Source organism: Mytilus californianus, unplaced genomic scaffold (assembly GCF_021869535.1).
Source record: "Mytilus californianus isolate M0D057914Y unplaced genomic scaffold, xbMytCali1.0.p SCAF_7, whole genome shotgun sequence".
In the NCBI taxonomy this organism is placed as follows: Eukaryota; Metazoa; Mollusca; class Bivalvia; order Mytilida; family Mytilidae; genus Mytilus; species Mytilus californianus.
The window spans coordinates 57334689-57345287 of record NW_026262723.1 but is presented as its reverse complement, the minus strand read 5'-3'; the positions used below and the strand labels follow the sequence as shown (position 1 = coordinate 57345287).

The 10599-nt window shown below is 31.9% G+C and overlaps 1 protein-coding gene across 2 annotated transcripts in view; it reads left to right on the top strand.

The window, feature by feature from the left end:
* The first annotated feature begins 1241 nt into the window (after positions 1 to 1241).
* LOC127707832 (protein TBATA-like) overlaps positions 1242 to 10599 on the top strand; it is a 30117-nt gene continuing 20759 nt past the window's right edge. Inside the window, exons 1-2 of one of the 2 annotated variants that reach the window (XM_052212587.1) lie at positions 1242 to 1526; positions 6351 to 6414. The gene's annotated coding sequence lies outside the window, so the exon portion shown is untranslated. The remainder of the gene's footprint in view (positions 1527 to 6350; positions 6415 to 10599) is intronic. The other variant, XM_052212586.1, reaches the window with a different exon arrangement.

Below are 10599 nucleotides of genomic sequence, written 5' to 3'. Positions count from 1 at the left end.
TCAAAGGGTTTGGAAACAACGGATCGACATTGTTCTAGCTGTTTGAGAAAACACGTACTTTAAAGTTTTTTTTCTAGTAGTTGCATGAATTATGATACTTATTATGAAATCGTAGAACTCATCTCATGTGTTTCGCCGTCGGTTTGTCATATTTTGTTTTAAAAAGCCATTCCTTTGTATACATTTGGTAGATTTGGCTTTCAAGCATGAGTAGTATGATATTAAAACAAAATGTATACATGACATAAGTTTGCTAAACTTTTTCACTATTTCTATATACCTGCACGACTTGGTGCTCGACATTTGGTTAAGACATTTGTCTATTTTAGAAGGTTGTATAGCGACCCTTGGATGTATTTTGTTTTGTGTCGTTTGGTTGATGTCACATTCGTGTATACCCCATACATCCTCTATTCATATTGTTGGAACTTTACGTATTCCATTTGGACGACAATATAAAAAAAATGAATTGATTAAAAGTTGTTTTAGTATCTTTTTTAAGATGATTTTGCACAAGTTTGTTATGAATTTAACAACAATAAATCTAGTAACTCTAAGAGGGTTAATTGTGTTGTAAGTTTTCGAAAAATTTGATTAAAGAAATCATCAATTTCGCTGATTGGTGAAAAAATAATTGATTTGTTTCTGCTGTGGTAAGAAACATTTAAAAAGTTTGAGAAAGAAATTCCGTTTTTTATATGTGCAATAGCCCCCCTTATTTCCAACCCCAATAATAAAGGAGAGAGAGAAAAATACCATAGAGACACTTATTTGTTTTATGTTCCGTATTGTAATAGATTATCGATCTAGCAGACAAGCAAAACGAGGCAACTTATGTCCTATTTTTCTTTAAAAGTTTAATGATTGCTCCCTAATATATTCATAGTCTAAAAAAAGAGAGAAAAGGTCCGCGAAGAAGTTGCATTAAACTTGTACATTTTTAAAAAGAACGGAGTTTTAATTTTTAGATTAAAACAGTTAAATATTCAAATTAGACACACATTTATAGTATTTACATGCGTACAAATATGTTACAAAAATTTGTCTATTTAAAATGTATTGTTGTCAGGGTTAAATGTATGTCATTCAATAGGTAATGGCTTACTTATATCCTTAAAATAGCTCAAATTATATCTATTGGAATAATCTTTCCGGGGATTCACACTTAGATAACATTCATAACGGCTGCCCCCTTTAGCAATATATCTGTAAGCAGAATCGATACAAAATATATTTCAGTATTCTAATGAAAGAAGAAAAATTACTACCATTTTTCACCAATTTGCCACTTGAATCAAACAATCTAAGGATTAAATACTTTTATATTACCGGGTATTCATTGTTAAATAGTTGGGTATTAATCAACTAACTATTGACTATTAGTACTAAGCCGGTATAGGGCGTCCTTAGTTACCAAGGTACGGTAACTCGACCGTGTTTTCGTTTTAAAGACTAAACAGGACGGGTATCAAAATTATAAAAGTTTTTCAACATTTGTTGGATTATTTCAGCTAAATTTTAAACAGGTAAGTTTTGTTTATTTTTTTGTCATTTATTTAATTTTCAGCGTTTATAAAAAAAAAGTATTGGAAAAAGTATTTAGAAACGAATCAAATATGACACTCGTATATTGTTAACTTGACATAATTACAAGACTTTTTTTACCGGATTATGTATTGATATCCTCGTAAAATATAATTTATTCATTTCAGTATCAAGAAACTTTACATACGAAATTGTATTGTTTGTGACTAGATGAGTAAAGGTTTTCGGTTGATATAAGTTGTTAAATGTTGGTGAATTGAAAAACCGCATAATTAATCGAATTTATGAGTCTATGAATTATGAAATTTGAGTGGACTTGGATTGTCATTATTCTATTGTATGTACTAGGGGGTATATACGGGGTAAGGCCAAACATAGACTTTTGCCTGTAGGCATAAACCCATCAACACAAAAGGTACGAATAAAAGTTTAATTTATTGGCCAATTTATGCTGTCGTTTTAGAATCACATTTGTTCGATCAAACTTGTTTTTCCCGTGACAAGTTACACATATTTCATTCAATTCATTTAATTTACAATTCAATTTGAAATAATTCTACTCCTTTGGCCAAGATTCATGTGATATTGTAACTGCCAAGATTCACAGGACGGTTTTGGAAAGGTGCCGTCTAAATGTCGAATTGTTTTGCCCATTAAGGGTTAGCTTCCTGTCACTCAAAGACACAACAAACTTATGACATACGTACCAATTTGATCACTCTGCAGTATCGATTTATAATATAATTATCGTTGATATGGTCATGGTTATAAATTAACTGTTTAAAAGTTTGAATTTTACGAAATACTAAGGATTTTCTACCCCATGAATAGATTACATTAGCTGTATTTGGCAAAATCTTTCGGAATTTGGGTCGTGAATGCTCTTCGAACTTACTTTATTTGTCCTTTTTAACTTTTTCGGTTCGAGCGTCACTGATGAGTCTTTTGTAGACGAAAAGCGCGCCTGGCGTACAAATTTTTAAGCCTAAATCTATGATGAGTTTAATTTATAATCAATTCAGTTCTTTCAGAAATGTAATCGCGATCACATCGTGAACAACTATTTAATTGGAAGGTTGTTAATTGTTTTGTTTACACCCCCTCTTCCTGAACTAACGCCTTTTGGATAAAAATGTTACTTTGTCCTGACCAGACAGATTTTAAATTCAAATCCTTAAAATCAGTATTCAATTTCTCACACACAATTAATAAATAACTATGATAAAATCAATGCAATTTAAATGTGATTTATATCTTAAAGCTAGCTATGGGGTATACAAAATCCGTTTTAATTAACATTTTAAACCAAATGTCATTCCCGTTACCGTTAATTGAATAATATATTTTTTACAGTTAACCGCCATCATTGGAATAATGTTCTGGGCGTCATTAGACATTAGCAAAAAGTGTTAATGCATAATTTCTGTTTGCATTAAAGTTCTAAAATGTCTTGTGAGTTTTGAAAACAAATGTTTCTTGATACCACTTCAATGGGGAACATCGTGTGTTGGCAATTCATTAAGTGCAGAAAGAAAGTATTGAGAAATTATGTAATAGTATATTTCTAACGATGGCAAATTGCAAGTACATTCAAATTAAAGATGTACCTACATAACGTCTCAAGTTGTCGATATAAGTCAAGTTAAACCTGAAAATAAAAATAGTATTGTTCTAGATAACCTTTTGAGTTTGTTCAGGTTAAATATAAGCAAAACCAGGTGTCACTAAAACTTTTGAGTACCAATATAAGTTTTTTGCACTAAGAGGTTGTCAATCAATGTACGACGACAAACAAATTAATATTCTTTTTTGAAGAAGTTTGTATCGATTGTTAAATTATGTAAGATGCATGAGTTGAATTTCAATAAATTTCAATCAAACGATATTTTAATATTTTTAGAGTTTATTACGCCTCATTGTGACTGAAAGTGTCTCTTCACTGAGTCTGTTATCACACAGTATGATAGTCAACATTGTTATCCGACTACAGAATGCATAGTTACCAACATCTTATTTTTTTGTAATTACTCTAAAAGTTTTGCATCACAGTTCTGGTGAATCATCATGGTTACACTCAACACAATTATGGAATATTTTGAATATTTTAAAGTGAACGATTCATATAAATGGTAAAGGCCCAGCCTGATACTACTATAACTGTGCCAAGAGTAGTCTCTAATCCAGCGGACAATCTAAAAACCATCATGTTAATGTTGTATTAATATAAACACGGTATGAACCAGATTGACACTTTTAGCTTGGTTTGTTACCCTAGTACTCGCAGTTGGGTAACAGAATGCTAAAAGACATGTACACCCACATGGACACGTTATATCTGGCTCTGAGCTGACCAGTCTTTGTCTTCATTCATAAATGACGAGTACCAGGCCGACACTCAATGCTGGATTTGTTAACCGAGCTCTGAGCTGACTAATCTGGGTCCTCATTCATAAGAACCATGTGTTTAACAGAGAAGAAACAAATGACAATATTCCAAACCTTTGTTATCAGGCGTAACTGACTAAGGTGATTCTAATGTGATTCTAGAAAGATGTGTACCCCCCCCCCCCCCCCCCAATATTCACCTCTGAGTCCCATGCACCCAGTAGTCAGGATTTTGTAATGGCACAATTCAAATAATGCTTTGGGCGGTTTAATTCCTGTTCATGATCATCTAATTAACTTAAGTTGCAACTACCTTAGGAAAAGTTAACCTTAGACGGGTTCTACTGTTCAGTTTAGGCTGTTTTGGTTTTTATCTTCTTTGGATTTCTAAACTATTGTTCGGAACGTACCTGTTGAAGATTTTCTAAAAACACAGTGTGTTCACGGAAATCATATCATACTTTTTGGAATGAACGTCGTTCCGATATTTTACTTCAATCAATCGAGGCGACCACGATTACATCAGACTATCGAACGGGTAAATATTTATTCGAAGGAAATTTTTAAACTTTTGACTGAGTGAGAACTGTAGGAATATATAAGAATCTGCAACACTACAACAGTAAACAACATCATATGTCAACTTCATAAGGTGGCCCATGAAAAATTCAACAATGCAAATTTTAAATAGATTTATTGAGCAACCAATTGCTCAAATGTTCTCTGATTTCATTTGATATTAATCTAATCAAAATGAAAATTGCAATTATACCTAGTTGTTTGAATTGATTATTGGAGAATAGTGAGGAAATTGCAATTTTAATATACTATTGTTCACATTTGAATCATTAATCGGATTCTTGAAACTATAACATTAAAACAGTTTCTGTTTTAAAAAGCTTGCATATAAGGTCTCTAAATTGATTAGTCTTTTGATTTCTGAATCATTTAACTGTACGTTTTAATATTTCTATGCAACCCAACAACCATGAAGTTGTTCTGTAAACTAAAACAGCTGGAGATCAAAGTGGCTGTTATGAGAATGAGTCAAAATCCATTTTTGGTTGATAGGGAATAAAGAAAACATACAAAAACAAACGAACAAAGTAATGCCAAAAAGTATTATATCATTTTGTAATAGATATACGTGGTTTTGCTTGATAAAAGTCATACATTTTATAATATCATTTATTCATTATGGGTATGAACTAATATTATGTCTTCATAACCCTAAACCGGAACTTCAACAATGGTTACTCATACATGTCTTAAATCTGTTACTGGTCATTTCAAATTAAAGTTAACCCGTAAAAGCGCTTCAAACACAACGAATCATATATTTTTTTTTTTTAATTTACTACCACTTCTCCGATGAAATGATAATGGATTAATATCATCGAGGGTCCAGAAAAGTATGTGCCTTACGTATGGCTCTGAAATGATTTATTAAAAAGTAACAGTTTTAATAAAATTTTGTTTAATAAATTTGAGAGATTTCAACTTAAAAAAATGATTTCATCTCCAATGAAAAATTTACCAACGACGGGACTGTGTCCTTTTTTTAGTCTAATGGACCCCACTTTTTACTTCGTTCGGTCGCTGTGTGGTCCAAGCATAAAATACTGAGGGAGTGTGGAGATCTAATTTTAATTTTAAAAAGCAAAGTAACGAGAAACGTAGTGCAAAGGTCTTGTGGGAACATAACATTCGATCTTCACATCAAATTTTTATATTTCTGAATACACGAAAGTTCGAATCAAGGTCGTACTCCTCAAGGTTCACAATATAACAAACTCAGACACTTTCAATTTGAATATGTTTTGTTGATTCACAATCGAAGTAAAATTACATAATCTTAAGGAAAAATTCCTTTTTAAAATATCAAATCTTAATGTAAACAAGTTTAACAAAAACTATATAACATTTAATGGATTTCTTCTCAGTTAAATAGAGAGTTAATTTATTTTAAAGAATAGGTTATAAAACCTTGTTTATTAAGATGTCGGGACATGTGCCAATGTAATTGTCAAATTTATTATCAAATTAAATTAAATGAATGTAAACTGAAGAAAAGATAGATTTTATGTTACATTTCATTTGAGAATTTGCATAGACTATAAATTGAAAATTATAATTTATGTCAAAATATGTTTTCAAGGACGTATAACTAATATACGTCCTTAATGTTTTATAGAAAAGTTTTGCAGTATCCTACTTGATTATAATTTTTTTTTTTAATTTCGGAGAGTTCATCTTTACATAGGCTCTCAGCTTAGACCTGTGCAATTTATCAATTGTTTTGAAATTCAAAAAATCAGGTTATCTTAGCAACGCTAAGACTGTATCCTGGTTTCGTTTCCCTTAAGGTATTAGTAATATCAAATTAAATTTTGACTTGTATGTTTTTTTTATCACGATAGATTAAGCTAGTTCAAGCATGTTGGTCACTTAATCCTCAGCGCACAAAGATACACACCATTAGTTGTAAGTTTTGACAATCTGGTGCAGGATATATGGTTTAGGACAAATCGGCAAACCTCGGGTGAATTCGGTGCTCTTCTACCAGATGGAGGCACGGAATCAGCCGAAGTTGCGACAAGTGGTGTCAGGATTTTTACTGATATGTTAACATATTTGTATATCATATAGTCGAATTCATAAACATTTGCTTTACACTAGCCGGTGTGCAAGCACTCCATTTAACAAATTATTAATTTTTAAATATATGATATGTATTTTTAGATGGTATAGCTTTGCTTTTTTTAATATGGCAGTTGGGTTTCCAGTTACTCAGTAGTAGTGGTTTATATGTCACATGACATCTTGAAACTTTTATTCGTTCAAAACTGAACTCAAAGTTAATATAAACAATCTATTAAACCATATTACATCAACAATCCTTACATAAAAAATAAGGCTAAAACCCGTTACGAAATCATAACGGTAATGTTTGATCACGATTGTGTATGTTAATGTCATGTTGTCCATCAATGGCCCTTAATTGGAATAATAAATAATCATTATTCTTAAATACTGGTCAATATTCATGAATTAAGTGCCATTTTACCAAAAGTTTTTCGATGTTGACAAACCTGGAACAAAACAGATAAGCTAACTAACTACAATACCAAGTTTCATCGATATCGCTATAAAGAAAACTATTTGTCGTATTTAGAAATAATTTATAACTATGTGTAGATAATAGTTTTGTAAACCTATAGAATTTACACGATCAGTGACATAACTTCAATGTTGATATATTTATTTGGTATATTTGTTTAAATACTTTTTTGTAAAGTGTGACAACAAAAGCCTTTATGGCAAATCGACGTTAGGGCGTAATTATCTTCACCTCAATAATAGTTTAAATATTCTATTTAAAAATAATTTGACAAAATCCGTTTTTTAAGATAAATCTTTAAGTTGAAATTAAGTGAAATGACATCTTGATGATAATGAATGACGTGTGTTACTATGGATAACTTATTTGGTTCTCAATAACGCTCGTTGTTGAATAAATGATAAATTTGGAGTCGGTAAAGAGATGTACCACCCAATGCCATCTATTAAGCTTGAGCCGTATTATAGGACCAAGTTTATGTATTTAGTAACCCAATTGTACATGCTTGCTGTTATTACTTGAATTTTATGTATAGCTTTGTTCGTGTAAATCTGGATCACCCATTTGGTGCATTTTATTATAAATCATACTTTGACCGAAAGACGGTATTTGCTTGGTATTTTTATTTTCAATTCCAAATTTAAACATGTATCCCAAATTACAATTCTTGTTTGTTTGGCTCAGAAGAAACAAATTCAGTTGAATATTTAGATATGTAAGTAGTGTGTTAAGTATTATGTTTTGAAAGTGATATATTTTACTGATCAATAAAGTAGGATCAAAATTAAACCTTTTTACAAACAATTTCACCTGACCAAACAAAGGCTTGATAATGTATGTATCTCAGTCAGTTTTACAATTCACCATATATACATTTTAATTGCTGGATCTACCTACCTGCCTTAATAATGATTATTCACAAAAACAATTAACCATGTCACCCCACAAATCTAATCAATATAGACAAATGTTTCAACTAACGTCGGTATTTTAACTTCATAAAAAATGTTAATGTTCTATAGTTTGAACTGTAGTGATTTGCTTGTTATCAATTCCCTGCTAGAGGATTGCTCCTTACAAGGAAGCTATTGAACCAAGGCTTCCAAGCGGTAATGTTGACGTCATTGTTTCAAAAGTTTTACGGACGCCATCACAAGATGTGTAACTGTTATGCAATATCTGTGACACAGATGACCACTGATACGTTCCAATTGTCGTTGCCCCAATACCCTTTCCGTTTTCCCGATTGTGACGTCATCGAATGAGTCTTTTCACCGAATTGGTACACACCACGACGCAAGCAACATGATGTGTGCCACTAATGAAGCAGGATCTGCTTACCTTCCGGAGAACCTGAGATCACCCCAATTTTTAGTGTTGTTCGTGTTGCTCAGTCTTGTATTGTTTTGTGACCTTGCATGTATTTTGGTCGTCTTTTGTTTTTTGCCATGTCGTTGTCAGAACCCCTTCGATTTAGAGGTTTTAAGTGTCCCCTTGTTATCTTCCGTCTCTTTATTTGTGTTAAAACAGATATTTGTTCATTTGCCGTTCTCAAAAACATAGTAAATGAATAACAAATCAGTCAACGAAAAGTCAACTTTCATTTTGAAGACTTTTATATTTTTTAAATCAGAATTATTGGATCTTATAGAAATAAGATATATAATGGTGAAGTTGAAATCATCCCTTCGTAAATTTTACGGACGCCATCACGAGTTGGTTGACCGTTATGGAATAACCGTTTCACAGATGATATCGGATATGTTCCTTATGTCGTAACTACAATACCCTTCCCTTTTCACGAATGTGACCTACCGAATTAGACTATTTACCGGATTTGTAATAACATAAGCAACACGACGGGTGCCACATGTGGAGCAGGATCTGCTTACCCTTCCGGAGCACCTGAGATCACCCCCAGTTTTTGGTGGGGTTCGTGTTGCTTAGTCTTTAGTTTTCTATGTTGTGTCATCTGTACTATTATTTGTCTGTTTGTCTTTTTATTTTTGACAATGGCGTTGTCAGTTTTTTTTCGATCTATGAGTTTGACTGTCCCTCTGGTATCTTTCGTCCCTCTCTTATATATAGGAATACGATTAGGTTTTGAACAACACACATATGCATGATCGGGTTATATTTTCGTGCAAAGTGTTAACTGAATATTTCACATGTTTATGTTCTGAAAGACCGCAATTCGTCGTATTTCGTATTTAAGGGCAACATTTATTTTCCACGAATTTACACTTTTATTTTATGTTCTTTTGTGCATTCCCCTTCACGCAAGCAATAATATGTAAATCAAATGTGCAATAAATCTTTTTGATATATATTTTTCCCTTAATCAATGCACATACAAGGTGTATATTCGATCTTTTATTACTTATCCTTTTGCATATCGCTGAAAGAAATATCAATGGTAAATCTATTTCAAAAGATTGTATTGTAAATGAAACGGAAAATGTGACTTTAGAAATCAAATAAATATCAACATTTACCAATAATTAACATCTTATACTAAACGAAATCAAATATAGCTGTGTGTTAGAAAGGAAGTGCTTTGTGTATCTGCTTAATACTCTATTCAGTCACCTGAAAAGCGACTATTTGTTCAGCAAAGAACGTAAGCGTGACTCGGAAATATAGTAATCCGTATACAAGTTATAAGGCGGGTATATAAAATCAATTAAAACGTTTCTTGCATTCAATAATAAAAAAATGGAAAGACATAGTACATCATTTGGGGCAACATCATTTATTAACTTAACTTCGGTCAAATTCAGACCCATATCAACTAGAGAGAAAAAGAAAACACTAAACACACACACAAACCCAAACAAACACATAACGTCAGAGTATATACATTTTTTTCAAGTATTTTGCGAAAAAAAAATTGACTGTTGTCGAAGACCTTATTATCCCTTAGATAGTCATTTTATTTCTTCTACATGTGACCAATTTTCTGTACTGACATAAAACAGTACTCGAAATAACACTTAACGTGGACCAAAATTTATGCGAAACAAAATACTAGGTAGTTTGTTTAAAACACGTCTCAAAGTTGATTCAATATAAAAATAAGGAGATGTGGTATGGTTGTCAATGAGACTCATGCGACAACTATTAGTATACAAAAGAGACCAATGGACAAAGAAGTAAACAACTATAGGCTATACGGACTTCAACAATAAACAAAACTCGTAGCGTATAGTCAGCTATAAAAACAGCACCGACATGACAAAATGTGAAACAATTCAAAAGAGGAAACCAGCAGCCTGAGTTATTCTAAAAACAATAATCAAAAACAAACATGGCTCATTAAGCATTCTGGGGCGCGACACCCTCCCCTTAACAGTGCTTTGCCTAATTCAGTTATTTTCGTTGAATAAATCTGACAATATATGAAATTAAACATTGAAATATGATTTAATAATTTTAAAACTCGATCTGGGAGACATATGTTAAACTTCATGTTTCATAAAGTTGATAAATTAAAACTATACATATATATTAATAGTTTCTACTGTGTACTTAAAGTGCGTGAAATTACG